We start from the raw sequence: 17,487 nt of genomic DNA, 5'->3' as shown, positions 1-17,487 counted from the left end.
CTGCTCACAACTTGCCTGCAAACAGGAAAGATACTCATGGCTTGCATTTCCAGCAGCTCATCACCTTTGGTCTGCAGAAAAAAGCCCTCGCCTTATTTTTTCCATGCCGGGCACGGCCAGTACCTGCCACTGAAGAACCCGAGCCTGACAGCTTGGCAGGGACGTAAAGAAATTACGGAGGACAACTGTATCCAGAGTTACCTAAATCAACAAGAGCACTTGGAAAAGTTATGACATACATTTCAGGTTGAAGCTGACCTTTCACTACCGTGGGCTGAAATATTTTTCTGCAGCAGAATGGCCTGAGAACGGGTTCTAAAGGATTTTCTATTTTTTCCCCTGAAACACTGAGTAATGACCACTCTTGTCAATAAGAAACCAGCTACACAAACTGTTGGTCTAATCCTGGCTTGCAGCCCCTGGTTCTTAAAGGTTTCAGGTGTGTATAAATATATGCATATGTATATATATACACGTGTGTGTGTGTAGTTTAGCAGAGAAAATTAAGGGCAGATGCTTCTTAAAACTCAGGCAACCCAAGTATCCTCACCAGAGTTGTACTCAAGCTAAGCTGTTATTATTCTCAGTTTTATTTGGATTTCACTTTAATCCTGAAGAATCCTGTAAAATATACCTTCCTGGAAAATATAATGCAAAAGGATCCTTTTGAAGCACCCACTGTCCTTGCCAATGAGCTGCAAAGGAGGGAAAAGACATTTGGAAACTAGTGTTCAGAGACTGGGCAAGAGGACTGGAAACTCTGCAGAGATGCTGTTCTGTTGTCCTGTCCTGTTTGTCTTCTTTTCCTCTTCTTGTTCAGCTGGCCAGTGGCTGAGACGAAGTGTTTTGACTCTTGTGAGTCACACTTACCAGAAACATTTTGCTTTGGGCATTTCCTTGTGGTTGCCATGCTCCTGGTCCCCCTTCTTTCTGCCTTTCCCATTTAAATAGAAGGACACCAACTACTTTGTGGAAACATCGCATGTTCTTCTATGAAGAGCGCTGCATTGGTCATGCCCAAACCTTTCCATTACAGCAATCCAGGAACAACTGTAAATAACATTTGTGATCAGAGCAGGAGCTGCAGGACGAGCCACTGATGCCTGAGATGTTCCTCTGTATGGCTTAAACAGCTCCTAATTCATGGGAAGGGGATGGTTAAAAAGTGGGAGAAAGCAAAGCTTGGCTCTGCGCCAGACTCGTATCTGTGCTGGAAGCAGGGAAGAAAAAAATACTGATTTTCCACCACCACCACATGGGAAAACAGCCATTGTTTCCTCCAATCTTGGCTGTTATCCTCCAGGGCAGCGTCGTTTGCTTGCGAGAGGAACTCTCCCCACATACAGGCAGCTTCTCCGGGGGTTTCTAAGAGGGCAGAAAGATTACACGGCCAGTGAAATGTTGTGGAGAGGGAAGGAAACGGTTACCCTGCCCAATCTGTACCCCCTGACCTCCTCGAGCAGGGTGTGCCCTGCCTCCAGCTTTGGGGACTGACTTCATGGAAAGTCCCTCGGGACTCAGAGCTACCATGAATCACAGTCCCCTTTCCATTTTTTCCAAAGTGGCACCAGCTTTCAGCTCATGGTCCTGGCCAAAGCACCCAGGGGAGCTCTTGTGCCCACCCCTGCCTTCTCCTGGAGGCGATGGAGAGTGTGGCATCCCTCCAGATTTCTGATATTCAATACCAAGAACTGCATCGTAGCCGACGGAGATCCACCAAACAGCCACGGGGAGAACGGCCCCAAGTTACTTCTGGCCACCAATGCGAACATACTGACAGATATCCTAATTATTAGGGAAGTTCTCAAAATCAGAGCTCAGAGATGGGTGAATCCTCAGCCACCAAGATTTCTAAATTGTTCCTCATCACCCTTCCCAATACCATGTCAGCAACCAGAGCCAAGCACATCCTCCGTCTGCCAGCTCTCGCTGAGTGGCTCCCAAACATTTCAGAGGAAGGAGCCTCTCCCTGTCCTCAGCGTTGCTCATTTTTCAACAGATCTGCTAGTGAAGGATGGTGTCTTGAAGGTCACCCTACAGGGTCTAGCAGGCAGCCAGCAATCTTCAAAGAAGACCGGGAACTGCTGCGCAAGTGGAAAGTATTAATAAGCACATGTTGCAAAGCCACGTGTCTCCACCCAAAAACTCAGTGGCGTTATTCTTTCTCCAACAGCCTACCTCAGCCTCCAAGTTACCGGAACTGCTGGAGGCCTGGGTCATGACTGCTGCCTTTTGCAGGGTACGCTACAATTTATAATAATTTATTACAAAAACAACCCTTCCCGGGGCTTCTGGTTGCAGTAACAACTTGCCTCACACCCTGACAGGCAGTCGTGTTCCACCTGTTGATGTTCTGACTGCTCAGATTGCCAGGTTGCTCCCCGATGATCCTTAAGTTCCTTGGTCCTAAGAGGCTCATTTTGGTCCATGGAGCCCAGCAGAGGATGTCTGCACCCAAAATTTTCCTCATTTTGCTCAAGTCTTGTGCTGAATGTTCATCCTCCTACCTCTGAAATCTGTAAAAGAGGCTTTCCTGGGTTATCCCTTTCTCGTCAGTAATTGATCCAAGCCCTGCAGATCTGTTTTCAGCCTCATTTTAATTTGTCCGGACTGGAACATGAAGTTCAGACCTTTATTCAGACTCTGCTATATTTAATTTCCCATCTGATTTAAGGCTCAGATTTTCCAGAAGGAGCCCAGCTGACATTTTCAACTGTGCACCATTCCCAACCGAGGTCAGTGGACCAGCTCACACCCCTTTAAACACTGAGACATGCAACAACATTGCCAGGACAACTTCAGCATCCTGGACTCTGAATCCAAAATTGCCTTAAGTGACAATAATTCTCACCCAAGAGGGCTGGGTGTGTTTCCCCGTTAGGATAGGAAAAAATGTGTCGTGACACTCAGTGGCCTCAAACCTGGCTGAGGGTGTGAGTCTGGTTCGAGTCCGGTTTGAGTCTTGGATTCAATCCCTGGCCATCTTTGGTACAAATTTCACCCAAACCTCAGGCTGCTCTCGTTTATGCTGAGAGTTGGGCTGAACGCCCGGCCAGCTCAGGATGCAGAGAGTCAACAAATGACCGAGAGTCATATTCTGTCCTTTGTTCTGGCAGTGATGAATCCGTTCCTGTGCATCTCAGCTACACAACGAATACTTGAGGTAGGCAGCAGAAAGTGAAATCATCTCGTGACGTGCCTTAATTAAGCCTGTGGTTTCAACTGCACGTCTGCTGACAATTTAAACCTGGGAGCAGAAATCTGTTAACTGGACTCCTTCGGCTAAAAGAACACCAGTGCAAACCGGAAAGATTTCTGGATTCTTGGGAGCTCATCTTAAAGTTTTCTTTGCATAGCTTTCCATAGTTCACAATCTTTTCATTGAAAAAGCAACGCTGGCTTTCTAAAAAGGCGGAGGCCCTGCCCAAAAAGCTAATTGGCCAGAGCATTTTTGATCAGCTGCAGAAAGCCCCTGAAGTTATCTCAGGTATCGCTGCAGGACCCTCTGCAGCAGATGCAAACTGGTGTCCCAACTCAGCCAAGCACCAGGCATTTTGGGGAGGTGCAAGGCATAACATAAAGCAGAAAGAAGGTGGTGGAGGCCATGAACTGCTGGCCTCTGGGCTGGTCATCAGCCCTACTCTCACTTTTCTCATGCAGCTCTGTGGGAGGTGTTTCTGTGGGACATGATGATAAAAGCTGGGATGTTTTTCCACCCAGATTTTTTCATGCTTTGCTTTTTGCTGTAGATCCCAGAGACCAGATGTCTCACATTAAAGAAAGAACAACTTACTTAACTTCTCTTTGGGGACACTTTGGGGAAGGAAGGAAAACAAGCGAAGAGAGCAGGAGAGCAGCGCTGCCCTGGGGTTCCTACCTTCTCTGGGCTTCGGGATGCTTCTGCATCCCCCAGCTCTGCCCTGCAGCTGTCCTGTACCTGGGACTGACCTAGACACAAGGTTTTCCTGAGGACCTTTGTCCCATAACTTCTGCATTTGAGCAGAGCCCTCTCAGGACCAGCCTTGCACAGCATCACGAGGGATGATGTAGCTCCATTGGTGCAGCTGCCTCAGCTCTGCGAGCAACAAGCCATGGCAGCGTGCTGCGGTGCCTGCTGATGGCAGACGTGTTAGTTACCTCGACGTTTTTTGTGCTTCTGGGGCTGGCTGGGGTCATCTGCTCGTCCTTGTGATGTGCTGACACCGAAGGCATCGTCTTGCACAACAAATCCCTGTGCACAGCAGAGGTGTTTAGTCCAGTTAAAACCCACAGGACATCCATCCCAGTCACCGCAACCAGGAGGCAGACCTAACAAAACAAGGCTGCGAGCAGCAAAGACAAAACCCTCAAAACCCATCCTGTGTTCCTGGAAGGGAGTGAGACCTCAGGCATTTTGGTGTACTAGTGGAGGGCTGGCATGTCTTTAAGAAACAGACTTCAGCTCATACTGCAGAAAAAAGGGGAAAAGGCACTGATCCATAGAGGTCTGACATGGCAAACTGCTTCCAGGGTCTCTGCTCTGGTGATAGGGTTAAGTGAGAGTTGAGAGCAGGTCAAAGCAACCGGGCTCCTGCTGGGACTTCCATTATGTGCGGGGACAGCAGATGAACGGCAGCACAGGGAAAGCCTGTGGTTGGTAAAGATCATCGAATCACAGGATCAGCCAGGCTGGAAAAGAGCATAAAGAAAAGAGCACACCGCAGACAGGGCCAGACAAGAAGGCTTCAGAGGTTTTCCCTGAAATAACCACATAGAAAAAATGAGTTTCTGGGGCAAATACTAAAGACGTAGACAGGGAGACTTTCTGTATTGCCATTGTAAGCAAGCAACAACGGTAATGATGGAAGCAGAGCATCCGTCCTTCCAACACCAACACAGCAGTGGGACTCCATGCAGTTGCACGGAGCCAGGTAACGGGATGGAGAGGTTACTGCAGTGCCAAGAAGGGGCCTGGCCTTTCCCTTCAGTGAGAAAGGCACAGTGAGAGCAAGACAAACACAGCCACCGAGCGCAGGGGTACCAGTACACCCCCTTAGCTGCAGCCCACTTTGGGATGAGTTAATTCCTGCACTTGGGGGCAGTAACAACTTGAAACCCTCACAGGTGTTGCTGAGCTCCAGATAATAAGGATCTCAAGGAAAAACTACCTAAAATAACCATAACAACCAATTCTTGAATAACATCAACCCCTTCTCCCCGGTGCCTGCCGTGAGTGCTGCTTGCTGCAGCGTCTCTGGACAGAGCTGAGCACTGCACAGCACAGGTTTGGGGATCACAGAGAATTTCGGGGATGTGGACATGTCACGCAGGTAGGTCTGACAGCAGCGCCTTCTGACAGCCACATAGGATCACGAACATGAAGTGCTGCCCCACTTTCTCCAGGATTATCACTTCTACAACCCAGTGCTCCCAAATCCTGGTAAGCGAGGGCAAGGCATACAGCCTGCCATGAGCCACAAGTTCCTCGATGCTTCAGAGCTTCCTTCAACCTTCTGGCATTCGTGTCCTCCAACGAGTGTCCTTGCAGAGCTCGTTTCCTCCATCTTTCCTAAAGTTATTTAGGAAAACACTCCATTAGGCATCAGCTACTCTGTTAGGATTTATTAGCTCCCCCTGGGAGAGAGGAACAGAGATTCACATGAGTCATTAAGTTTAAGCCCTGCCGGCAGGATGGACATGAAAAATGATATTTTAGTAGGGTTTGCATTGGCACTGCTTACCCACTTACACGCTTATAGCATAATTACCAAGGGAAAAAGGATGTTGGATGATTTCAGAAAAAAAAAGAAAAACCCCAAACCCAAACACAAAAATCCTCCGCAGAACCCAAATACACTCCACACATTTCTGCAAATTCTTTATGGCGGGATTAGCTGCTCTGCTAAAACAAGCTACAGGGCTCAGGTTGTCTGTGCCCTCCCAAGCAAGAATCTACACAGAAGCTTGATTTTACTGCAAGGGCGAGCAAAAAATCCAACGGCTGCCAGCTGCAGAGGTCATTATTGTGAACACAGACACGGTCAGAAGTTGTTCTCGGGATATCCTTTGTGCGGCATAAAGGACAAACTCCAAAGGATGCCTGGGCTGAAGCTTGCTGTTCAATTTCATTCAACCTTAGGAAAATTAAAAATTTTGACCGAAGGCAATTTGGCTAAAACAGCAGAAAGCATTCAGGCAATCCATGGATGGTTTTATTTTCTTTCTGGTATTTTTGTATATTCTATTCTATATTTTGGTATTTCTTTCAGCTATTTTTCACCTCTCTGTGTCCTGCAGACATACTCTGCCAGTTGGCCAGGCAACAATCCCCTTTGATTTAGGTAAACAGAAATAGCTGAAGGAGCCTCGGCAGATGGGGCTCTTCGTTCCAGGCTGACGTAGGATATCCACAGGGTGCGTGGGGTGCCCACAGCCCGTGGAGTACAGGAGCTGAAAGGCTGTGGCAGTGCCCAGCTCTAGGCCCTGAGGTCCTGGTGGCACTTCCCGAGGTCCCTCTGTGGCAGATAACAAACCCCAGGAGGCCTGAGAGCATCCCAATCCCAGCCACGACCCGCTGGCGAGGCAGAGCAAGTGCAAAGAGGCCACTGACCCCGTTACACAAACCCAAAAGGAGCGAGCATGAGCACCTGAGCCCACGGCTCCTGCACGGCACGTAGCCAAAAAACCTCCCTGGCAGACAAGCAGTGCTTTGTACGGTGTTGGGAAACAGGTTCCTGCTCCCGGGCTCAGCCAGAGCCTGACGGCCGTCGGAGCGATCCCACCAGGGCGACGGGAGAAATCCATCACATTAAGAAAACACACTATAATTAGAAATGGGTTAAAAACAGCTGGACAGACCTCATTACTTGTTTTTTGTTTGCTTTTGCAAAACCAATACCAAGAATGGTTTGGCTTCGGGCCTTGTTTCTGAGCTCATAGTGTTCATGGGTGGATCTGGGGACCAGAGGAGTGGTTTCTGTTAAGAGCTGTCGGCAGGGAAGGAGCAAACCATCACCCATTTCAGCGTGCTCCCACGTCTGTAGAGCTGAGCCTGCTCTTACCACCACCACTCGTGTCACTGCTGGTTTGGAAAGGAGGTGACTGAATGAAGCTGTGGAGCTGCTTTGCTGCACTTCAGGGCTGGGTTATCCCCTCCGTATTCAGCCCGGGGCTCTGCAGAAGATGCTTGCTCTGTAGGGTATCAGCAGAGTGACCCAAGGCCAGCCAACACCTTATTCTGCAGACTGCTCAGGTGTGAACAAGGGCTTGGTGGGGCAGAGGAGAGCTGCCCCCCTGTTCAGGCAGCTCCCCTGGTCCCAGAGCACGGCGCTTGACATTTATTGCAGCTCCTCTGGAGAGGGATGCTGCCAGAAACAAGTTCCCAGCAGCAAGACAGGACAAGGAAAAGGATCTAGCAATGGTGGAAACTCCCCTTCTGCCTCCCTCTCTCCTTCCTCCTGCTCACATCTACGCAAATCCACCCGGAGGTGAGCATCTGACCAAAGTCTTGTCAATTTTGCCCAGTGATGACCATAGTGACTCCAACGGCATTGTTTGAGCCTCGCCTACGTCACCCGACAATCACATCAGCCCCCGTATTTTAGGAGCCCTATAAATTTCAGACTGATGTGGAATACGACAGGGTTAAGTGCTCTTACTGCTGCAGGATTTATTGTGGGCCCTGCGAGCTCAACCTAATCCAGGAAAAGGCTTAATCACAAAGTTATCTTCCACGCTGCTGGCACCCATTGGACTATGTCTGCATCCACACATGGCTTCATAAAGCATTAGTCAGTAGAAAGACATTTTTTTTTTTCAGTGTTTTAGCTTTTATGGAAAATAACTTCTCAGCTGTTTGCCATTTTACCATTCCGGTATCAAGCGACGGAGTCTTATCATTAAGCATCTCCTCAGGCCTTATCACTCTCACATTCCCACATCAGCTGCCTTTTTAATGAGCTGTGGGGAACCATCGAAGTCTCACTGCAAGAAGGATCTCGTCCTTAGCCATTCGTTGTTCTTCCCAAGCATCAAAGCCCTTCGGCTGAAAGATCTGCTTCTCCCTGCACCCCAGGCTGATCCACAGGCAATGCTCTTCTTGCTCTTCTCCTGCCCTCCCATTTCATTGGCAGAGCTGTACTATTAGTGGTGCTAGAGCAATTACTGGCAGCTGCTGCTGAGCCAGAGCTATCCTGATTTTGCTAATCAGGGATCTGATCTAGGAGCTCCGAATGCCTCCGCTTGCTCAAGCAAAGCTACAAAGCCGTAGCTGTGGCTCTGCCAGCTCTCACCGGCTCAGCTGGTCGAGGCTCAATGCTTCCTGGATGGGAGGTTTCCAAGAAAAATCCTGTGAGGAGCCAGCCCTCCAGCAGTGTTTGTGGGCACCGTGCTGTCAGAGGAGCCATATTTCAGATGTGGCTGTAGCCAGGCATGAGCTCAGGACTGACTCAAAGGGAAGGATACCACCCCCTGAATCACCAGCGCTGCTTCCTGCAAACCTTGAGGTTTCCTGGCTGGACATCAGAAGAGATCGCTGTTCCTTCGGACATTTTGGTTTGCCCTGGGTAATTTTCCACTGTGCCAGACTTCCTCAGATTTTTCTCATTGCAGCAAGACAGGCAGGGACCCCACTTTTGGGTTAGGAGATGCCAAAGGTCCTGGGTCCCCTTCACAGCACCCCCAGGCCAAGTCTCACGTGGGAGCTCGGTCCCCATGGCTGAATTTCTCTAGAGCTTCTCCAAGAATACGGAGAGGCAAAAAGAGAGAAAAAAAGGGGAAACGCAGAGGGAAAGCAACCAAAGCCTCCATTCCCAACAGCTTGCTCCCTACAGAGCCTGTGCCTGGCTTTCATCAGCAGGTTCTTGTGCAGAAACAGCTCAGCACCCAGCCTGCCACCTGCCAGGAGCACCCTACGAGACCAAAGCACGTCTTCTTCCTCCACCCTGACCCTCGCAGGGAGCTCAGACACGGCGCTCAGCTTCCTCCAGGGCTGCTCCCTGCTCCGGTGCTTTGCTGCTCCGCGCTTCTGGGTGGTAGGAAATGGCAGCAGTTGATAGTGGTTCTTTCACTTCTCTCTGTGTTATAGGAAAACATCTTCCTGACAAAATGAGGAGCCTGAGGGTGGGAAATGCCCCTACTAAACGTACCTATGTGGGCCCAACGGGCAGCAGCTGTGCCCTCTGGTGCTTTGTGAAGGCTTCTTTTGCAGCCTCTTTCCGCTACAGTTTAATGGAACACCTCCCCACATCGAAAAACAACTGAGATACCCCAAACCTGATTGAATTTGGTCACTGGCAACCTGCTGTAGCTGACCCTGCCCAAGGAGGGAGGTAGGGCTGGAGGGAGACCACAAGCGGGCTTGCTGCCCCTACAGAACGGGCAGTTTGTAGGGAATACAGCAGGACTGGGTACAGGAGGAGGAAAACAGAAACTGGATGGGAAAACCCCTTAGTAAAAAATTTCCTAGCCCTGATAAGGACTCCAGGGACAAACAGATGTAGTGGTTTCAGTGTTTGCCTGTCCCAGGTGCCTGCTGTTGGAAAGCATTATTTCAGTAAGGGAAAAAGGAACAGTGCAAATAGAGGCTGGGGAATGCCAAAAGGTGATTGTCTGAAGGCTAGGAAAGGAGCTGCGATTCGTGTTTTGGAGAGCTAGGCTTCCTGAGATAACTCCTCTGCTGATTTTAGAAGCAGATCCTTTCCCTAAATATTTTGTTAAGGAAGGCGTGCCTTCAAACATGCCCTTAGTCAGCTTAAAAAAAAAAACAAACGTACTAGCAAACCTATCACGGTTCTCAGGCTGTCTAAAAATCAGTTTTGGAAGGGAATCGAAACACACTAGCGTGGCTTTATCGGAAGAGATCACCATCCTAGTCCCTGTGCCAACATCTGGTAAGGTAGATCTGGTCCACTGGCCACTAAACCGATGCCATGCTAAGCCTGGATTAAATTTAATTGGGAAACTGATTTCCATTCTTCCTATTTCTTGCTGCATTTACTTACTACAAAAGATACCTCCGTCTCCCAGGCCAGCGAGCTCTGCTCCAACTTCTCCGTGGGTGGGCAGCGCCTGGCCTTCCTACCCAAACCACCACTGACAAGCCCAGCACCCTGAGGCTGACCTGGGACAGATTTTTCGAGCGCATTCTTGAAGTGAACTCTGATGTAAATGCTTGTCCCTAAATCTCGCTACCCTTGCTACCCTCTAGGCTTCCAAACATCACCGCACTGAAAAGGAAAATAGATCCTCCTGCTTCTTACTGCTTGCACAAAGCACAGATACATAGGAGGCACTGGCTGTGCTTTCTGCACAGAAAAATTGGGCCGGGTAAAGGTCACCAAATACTTTTGCACATCCCAGAGCAGCCGCTTACGCAGAAGGGCTTCCTTCCTCCTCTTCCTCCTCCTCTGCGGGCGTGCTGCAGGGCACGTGGCTGCTCTGGGGGAAAGGGCACGGCTCCGGCTCTCCCCCCCCCGGCTGGTGGCACCCCCATGTCTGGGCCTTTCGCTCTGCTGGTGACACTGCTGTCCCCTAAGGCCAAGGCCAAACGAGCCTGCCTCGCTTTACTGACTGTGCTCCTTACCCCCCATCCCTGCCCCGGGTCATCAGTGGTGAAAAAGGAAGTGAAATTCTCAAGTGCAGCTCCACCTTCTGAATTTTGGGGGATTTTGGTTGAACGCCTACAAAATTCAGGATGTGCTGAATCCAAGAGACCTGTGCCAGTTGTCCTCAGGAGGTGCTGGGCCAGGTCGCCCAATCCTGCTCCCACACAGCCCCTGTTTGCAAGCATTGCACCCAAAGCCTCGCAGGTGGACCAGGAGGGCATCCCTCCCAACACCGACCACCCCTGCAGGGCCTGCTGTTTCCTTTGCAAAGGTACCAAAAAGATGCTAGGCCACTGTGCTACAAGTCAGAGCACCTCGTTTTGGCAAAGCCCTGGCTTTTCAGGAACTCCCTTCCTCTTCTTTTGGCTGTCTCCGGCCTCTGCAGTGACCCGTGTCGCTGTCTGGGGGAACGAGGAGGAGGTTTTGTGGGAACACAGGCAGACGGGGAGATACAGCCAATAACAGCTGTAAAGTCACAAGTGCTGCGCTGTTCTGACATATTATCAGCCTTGTCCATGGGCTATAAAGAAAGAAATTCTGCATTTTTTCCCCCTAAGAGTATGCCACTGAAATCTCCTCTGCTTTTCCTTTCATCAGCTCCTGCATCTCTCAAACAAACCATTTGATGAAGACGCAAAAACACAAATTCATCACTCTGCCATAACTAGCTGCTGCTTAAAGAAATACATAAGAATAAAAGAAACCCTCACAGAAAAATGGAAGTTCTCCATAAAGCCCCCTTTACTTTTGTTCGGTGCAAACTCATTTCAGCTTGATTTATGGCCCACTGGAATTTAGAGCTTCGGAGGAGATTAATGGGCTGCTTTCGGGTTACGTCATCCGCGTGGACTGTCAGGACAAGCCTGCTCTGAAATCACAAAGGAAAGCAGGGTTCTGGTCCCCTGCTAAAGTACGAGAGTGACTGCTGCTCCTAAGTGACTCGACTGGGTAACACAACAGACAGGCTTCGTGAGAAATGAAGCTAGGATTTGCCCTGCATGAGCACGGCGAGCTGCAGCAAGGATCAGGCCGTGTGTTCTGACACACATCAGACGTGACTCATTCTTTGAGCCACGCTTGGATTGGCTGCGAGAACATTTCTTTCCCATTTTGAACTGCATTTTTTTTTTTTTTGAGGATTTGAGCACTACGCCGACCCTTTTCAGTCGGCTTAGGCTGCGAGTCAATAGTGACAGTGGGTAGGGTGCAGGGGGAGGCCTTTCGGTCGCAGAAAATCTGCCACTTACCCTGCCGCTGTGACCAAAAGTCCCAGTTCTGAGAGAAGCAGCACTTGCTGGTGTCAAGCACTTGGTTCTGGTGGAGAGGCACCTACGGGCACCTTGGACTCAGGATCCCAAAGTCTGAGCCCTGCAGACAAAGGCAGCCAGCTCTCCTTCAAGTGAAACAGCGCGCTTGATTGCTGCGGTGAAAAACCAGAAGGTTTGTTTCCCCCCCACTCTCCCCAAAGGAAGGCCGAAGTTGTCCAGCACTGCAGCCACCCCTACGAGCACGTAAAGGACTGCAGAAGCCAACTTGCAGCTTAGGAGCTGCCAAGACCCCAGGCAGCACCCGAGGGCTCCTGCGCCCCCCTATCAGGGCTGGGAGGAGGAAGGACAGCAGCTGGGACTCCTCCTGCGCCAGCCTGCAAAGAGGGGACGCGACAGAGCTCCTCAGCTGCTAACGGGGCCGTAGGTTACAAGGGGAACATCACCCCATTGCCCTGACGTCACCCCCGCAGTTGGGCTTGGCTCAGCCTCCACGCGATCCCAGACCCCGGGGGTATCCAGTTTAGAAAGCAAATTTCTTTACAATGAAACGTATCTGGCAGCCCTGCTGCACATGGAGTTCATCTTCGGGGCAAAGAAAAAAAAGAAAACAACACCTCCAAGCCCCGCTAAGCCGTTGCCGTGTAATTTATGTCAAATTATTGGTTGCTAGGAGGAACAGATCCAGATTTGCCCACATTTACTACAGAAAAGGGATTATAGATCTTTCCCTGGGCCCATCAGGAGCATTAGCAGCGCTGCTACTCATTCTGCCAAGGGTCTGAGAAATGACCCTTGGGGGCCTTCATCCTTCGAGGTTTTCTTTCTTTAACTGTCTTGCTTAAAGGAAAAGGGGAATATCAGCCGACTGTACGTGGAGCCCTTGGAGGACCCATAAAATCAGAGTATCTGAGGCAGTAAACATCTCAGATTTTTAAATCTCCGGAGGGGAAGGTGTGAGGAAGTGCAATAAAATCAGAAAAGTAAATATTTCTTAAAGATACAAAGCAAGCAGGAGGGGAAAGAAGAAAAAAGGAAATTAGAACAGACTTTAAAATATATGGTCCCATAAAAAAAAAAAAAAAAAAACCAGCAAAACAAAAAAAAACACTAATTTTTTAACTTCTTGGGGGGGGGTTATGGTGACCCAGTTCCACTTCCTATGCTACCATTCAGAGCTCCCATTGAAGCAGGAGTCAGGATTAACCCGGAATTAGTGGCACTGCTGCTTTCTTCCCAACTCCACATCCACAGAAGCGCTCCCGCCTCGCTCCAGCTTTGGTCTGAAGGAATTACGGGATCCTACCAAATGAACAGGAGCCAGCGAGCTGTGTGCTTGCACTCAGGTCACATCAGCTCCTCATGCAGATACAGGAATTATTTCCTGCCAAATATCGCATGACACGAACTTCACATCCAGCATATACGTACTGATTTACGAGGCCACATGCAGATGGTCAGGTGAAGCTCTGGAATTTCTGGCCACTCGTACTTTGGTCTAGAAAAACGCAGCTGATGATGCTGTAGCATCTTTAAACCAAAACCACTGCTGAGATGAATGGAGCTACACTGCTCTGGCAGGATTTCTGGCCTCTGATGTTCTTAAAAAGCAAGCTTTAGGAGCTGTGTTCTCAAAGAAACCAGGCTTCTTCATTGTACCTGGTAACTGCACCTCAGTGAAATGCATTTTAGAAGTCCCACGGAGAACTGATCACTTTACTACCCTCTATATTCAGAGACCCTGCTTGCAAGGGCTTCTCTTCACCAAAGCATCATTATGAATCACACTGGCTTTTTCCAGCAACTTGCAAGTTGTTATCCCTGCAGTTCCTGCAAGTTCTCTACTATGAATAAAAACACAATTAAGAAAACTTCTTGAAGTCTTACCGCCCGCTCCTTGATAACTATTTCGACACACATGCACGTGGCTGATTACGTTAGACATGTGTACTGCTTGCAGTGCATTTCATGGCAACCAAGTGAATGTGGGGGCATGAATCACCAAGACAATTTTTGTTACGGGTCAGTAAATGAAGGGAAGGGAAATCCCAACCTAAACACACCTGTAGCCCATCTCCAGCTGTTCTGTTCCTATGAGCACTGCCCCAAAGGCGCACTGCAATTCCTTTGGGATTGCCGGGAACGTCATCTCTTCCCAGGTTTCCTTAGAGACTGGATGAATCAGCCTGGGGGAAAGCAGCTGGAGCTGATGAAGATGCCAGGGGGATAACCCGGCCTTCTGGCCTGAGACTTGCAGAGCAGGGCTCTGCTTTCTCCAGTTACTTCAACCCCAGGGACGCCCGTTCTAATGGGGAATGCAAACCCATCCCGCTACAACGGCACGGGTCTCGTGGGTTGCAGCTGTTTCCCCATTTTCCCATGTTTTCCTCAACCTCTGGTATCTGCTGTTAAGCGAGTGGCTCTGTCAGTCCTGCCCCCAGCTTCATTAACGTACAATCTCGGCTCCTCAATTAATTAATTTGCTTCCCCTATCCTGTGTCATACAGGATTATTAATCTCCTGGCGAGGAGCTTGGGGACCAAAGATTACAGGCATCATTTACAGCCCACTGGGCCAAAGGCAAGCTCTCTGCGAGCTGGACCGTGACCAGGAGCCGTGCCGCAGAGCTGAAACTCTATTCCCCAGCCCAGCCTTTTTGTCTTCAGCACATTTTCCCCCAGCTGCAAATCTGGGGTTACTTATGTGATAAAAGGTGGTCCTGCTCAGCTCCTCTCCTTTCCGAGCCCATCATCTGGAAAGGGATGCTCTGCTCCGTGTAAAATGCCCAGGCTGGTCAGCTTGTGCAACAAAATACAGTTAAAAAGACCAGAAGCACACACGCCCTTAAAAGACATGGCATAGCTGTTAGATATATTTGATGTAGCTCGAGTTAGATGTGGCCAGAGAAGTATTTGATGCTGTCTCAAACTGATTTGCCGTCTAATTTTCTATGTTACCTTTATCTCTTTATCTCTCTAATTACGTTAATGTAATCTACCGACTTTTTTTGTTGTAGTTAATAAAAAAGGGCACAGCTCGACGCCTTGAAGCCACTACAACTTCACTGCAGACACCGCTGCTGGATATTTAGCATGTTAACGTGTAACAGGCTTCACTCACAAGCCTCAGCACGTCCTGCAGCGTAACGGGGCCAGATCCAGATCTGGTGTAATGCAGTGAGGCTCCATTCGAGCAGGACGGAGCTCAGCCTTCCCCTGTGTCTGCTTCTGGGGAAAGCCTTCAAAACCTACAGCAGAGCGGGGGGGGGGGGGGATGTTCCCTCCCACTCCTTCCAATTTCACCAAGTCGCGTTTTTTCATTCACAAGCACCGGAGCTATTAATAAAATCGCTGAATGAGAGCGGTTAACCCCCACGAGTGACACATACCTTACGCTTTGCGAGCCAGCATGACAACAGTCAAAACAGAAATCAGCCTCTCGGTGCAGCAGCACGCAGCGCTGTCTGCAGTTCCCCAAAAAATAAAAAAATCATGAAAAACCTCAGACGACGTCCTATCAGTTGCAGACAGATGAGTCACCGGCTTGAGACGAGCAGACCTAAAGTCACCTCCAGCCTGCAAAACTCTCCCATCCTTGCTTTTCCTCTCCATCCCCAGGCTTTGTGCCAGCACGTGTTAGCCAAGCATCCCTTTGGAGGGCTCTGTGCCCTCAGCAGGGCCAAGCCATTAATGCAAACACCTTCCCCTCTCTTCCCCCAGCCTCTCTGTTAACAAACCTGTTGGAGAGCCAGCTGCCAGGCCCTGGAGCACCTGAGATTTTTGAAAACCCACTGGGTTTCAGAAAAAAAAAAAACAAACATCTAAAACATCCCCTGACGTTTCCTGTTGCTGCCACTTTTGCTTTTGCTCATCGCCCCATCCCTGTGCTAGACCTGCCAGCATTCCCTGGCCCTAACCCTGGCACCAGCCTCCTATTAACACCGTCGTTAATTATTTTTTGCTTGCCAAACTACCCCCAGGCTGAGAGTTTCTAATAAGAAAGCAGGGCTTCCTAAAGCAGTTCAGCTCTGTGGGACGAAACGGCCCAGAACAATTTCCTTCCCTGTAAAATGTCTCAGTTTTTAGGAGCTTTTGGTGGCTTTTTGCCATTGTGTGAGCGGGGCTGGAGAGGCTCCCAGGGCCCAGTAAGGCTTCCCAGCCGTCCTGGGGACGCTCAGCAGTAGAAATTGGAGTGAAAAATGAAGAATAGAAAAGTGAAGGAGACGGGGCACAGCACCTCCTGCATGCATGGTCACAGCACCCGCTTTGCCATGGTTAACTTCCAGAAAGGGAGAAATACTCCTTTCTTTCTGGGCAAAGCAGCATCTCATAGAATATTGCATGTGCTCCTAATGATCAGTTTTCCAGGAAAACAAGAAAAAGCTCCAGGTGAGAAGGGAAGAAGATTCCCCACCTCAATCCAGCCCCTTGCACAGCGAAGGACTGGCCCTACCCAAAGCACTCCGTGATGCACCGACTACCCAACATCTCTCCTTTCTAATAACAAATGCCTTGAGAGCTAGCGTGGTCATCTCTGCGTAGCTTTAATAGCACCTGAAGAAATCCAGTGCATAGGAAGCGAGGCAGGGAGTGCTGATGGCATAAAACTAAGCGTGGATGCGAGCACTTTATTAAACACCACGTGCCAAACGCTCCAGCACCGGTGGAGGTTTGCCAAGCAGGAATTTGGCTCTGCGCGCTCTTTTGTCCATTTCTCAGGTTTCTTTAAGCTTCTTCCAGCACTTGTTTCAAGATACCCTAAGCAGGTCTAAGATAGCGATGCCTCTATGAAATATTTATGAAGCAAGGCCATCAGCGTCTCAGGAAACTCACGTGCTGGTCCCAGTCCAGCAGAACACTTATGGAGTATTTAGCTGTTGAGGGAAGTGGGATTCCCACCGATTCCCGCTTCTTTTAGCCCAGCCCTCGCCGAGAAGGGTCCCAGACCCCCGTGTGGCCATGTCCAGGGGGAGAAGCCCCCATAGCTGATGCCACATTTGAACAGAGTTTTTGGTCTTCCCAACTCATCCCTGACGTTCTGCTGGAGCTAGGGGTCGATGCTGAATGTATGAAGCTGCTCGGATCCCTTAATATGCTTTTTAAGCCAAAACCTTTGGATTTCCCCTCTTTTTTTTTTTTTCTCCCAGCCAATAAGTAAGGTCACCACGGTTTGCTACAAGCCAGGTGTGATTCTCAGTGTGGTTTTCAACAGCAAATTTCAAGAAGCTGTAGAAACTCACCAAGAGCAGAAGGGCCACTGTGGAGCAGGAGGATCAGTCACACGAGGGCCGGTGGCTCGGAGCGTTTCCTGCAGTTAACAGCGTGCGCTTGTGGATAATTTGATATTTGTCCACGGGAGGTTTTAATACAGATTTGTAATTTAATAATTGATTTGTAAATCAACGTTTTACAAGCTAACAGCTGAACCAGCCACAGGGGAGGGAGAGGGATGATGTGTTGGGTTTGTCTCAGGCTCGGTGCTGCTGAGTTACTCAAAATGAACACCTGCCCCTTCCCTGTGGCAGCACCTCTGTGCCAGGCTGCCAGATGCATCGAGTGGGACAAACGGTCCGAAGCCTTGCTAACAGCTCAGGCTGGGCAGATCTCAAACCAGTGCTCAGCAGGATGTGCTGCTCGGGA

General features: G+C 49.6%; 1 long non-coding RNA gene across 7 annotated transcripts in view; it reads right to left on the bottom strand.

The window, feature by feature from the left end:
- LOC118170028 overlaps positions 1-17,487 on the bottom strand; it is an 83,127-nt gene that overhangs the window by 3,085 nt on the left and 62,555 nt on the right. For 4 of the 7 annotated variants that reach the window (XR_004752434.1, XR_004752433.1, XR_004752437.1 and 1 more), the window contains 4 exons: positions 17,088-17,155; positions 15,237-15,311; positions 14,969-15,095; positions 11,831-12,003 (listed from right to left, as the gene is read on the bottom strand). This is a non-coding gene — a long non-coding RNA (uncharacterized LOC118170028). Of the gene's footprint in view, positions 1-5,303; positions 5,549-8,180; positions 8,712-9,013; positions 10,985-11,830; positions 12,004-14,968; positions 15,096-15,236; positions 15,312-17,087; positions 17,156-17,487 lie in introns of those variants that run through there. The other 3 variants (XR_004752438.1, XR_004752435.1, XR_004752439.1) reach the window with 3 other exon arrangements.

The sequence above is a fragment of the Oxyura jamaicensis genome, chromosome 7 (assembly GCF_011077185.1).
Source record: "Oxyura jamaicensis isolate SHBP4307 breed ruddy duck chromosome 7, BPBGC_Ojam_1.0, whole genome shotgun sequence".
Taxonomy (NCBI): Eukaryota; Metazoa; Chordata; class Aves; order Anseriformes; family Anatidae; genus Oxyura; species Oxyura jamaicensis.
This window is presented reverse-complemented; position numbering and strand designations above follow the sequence as displayed.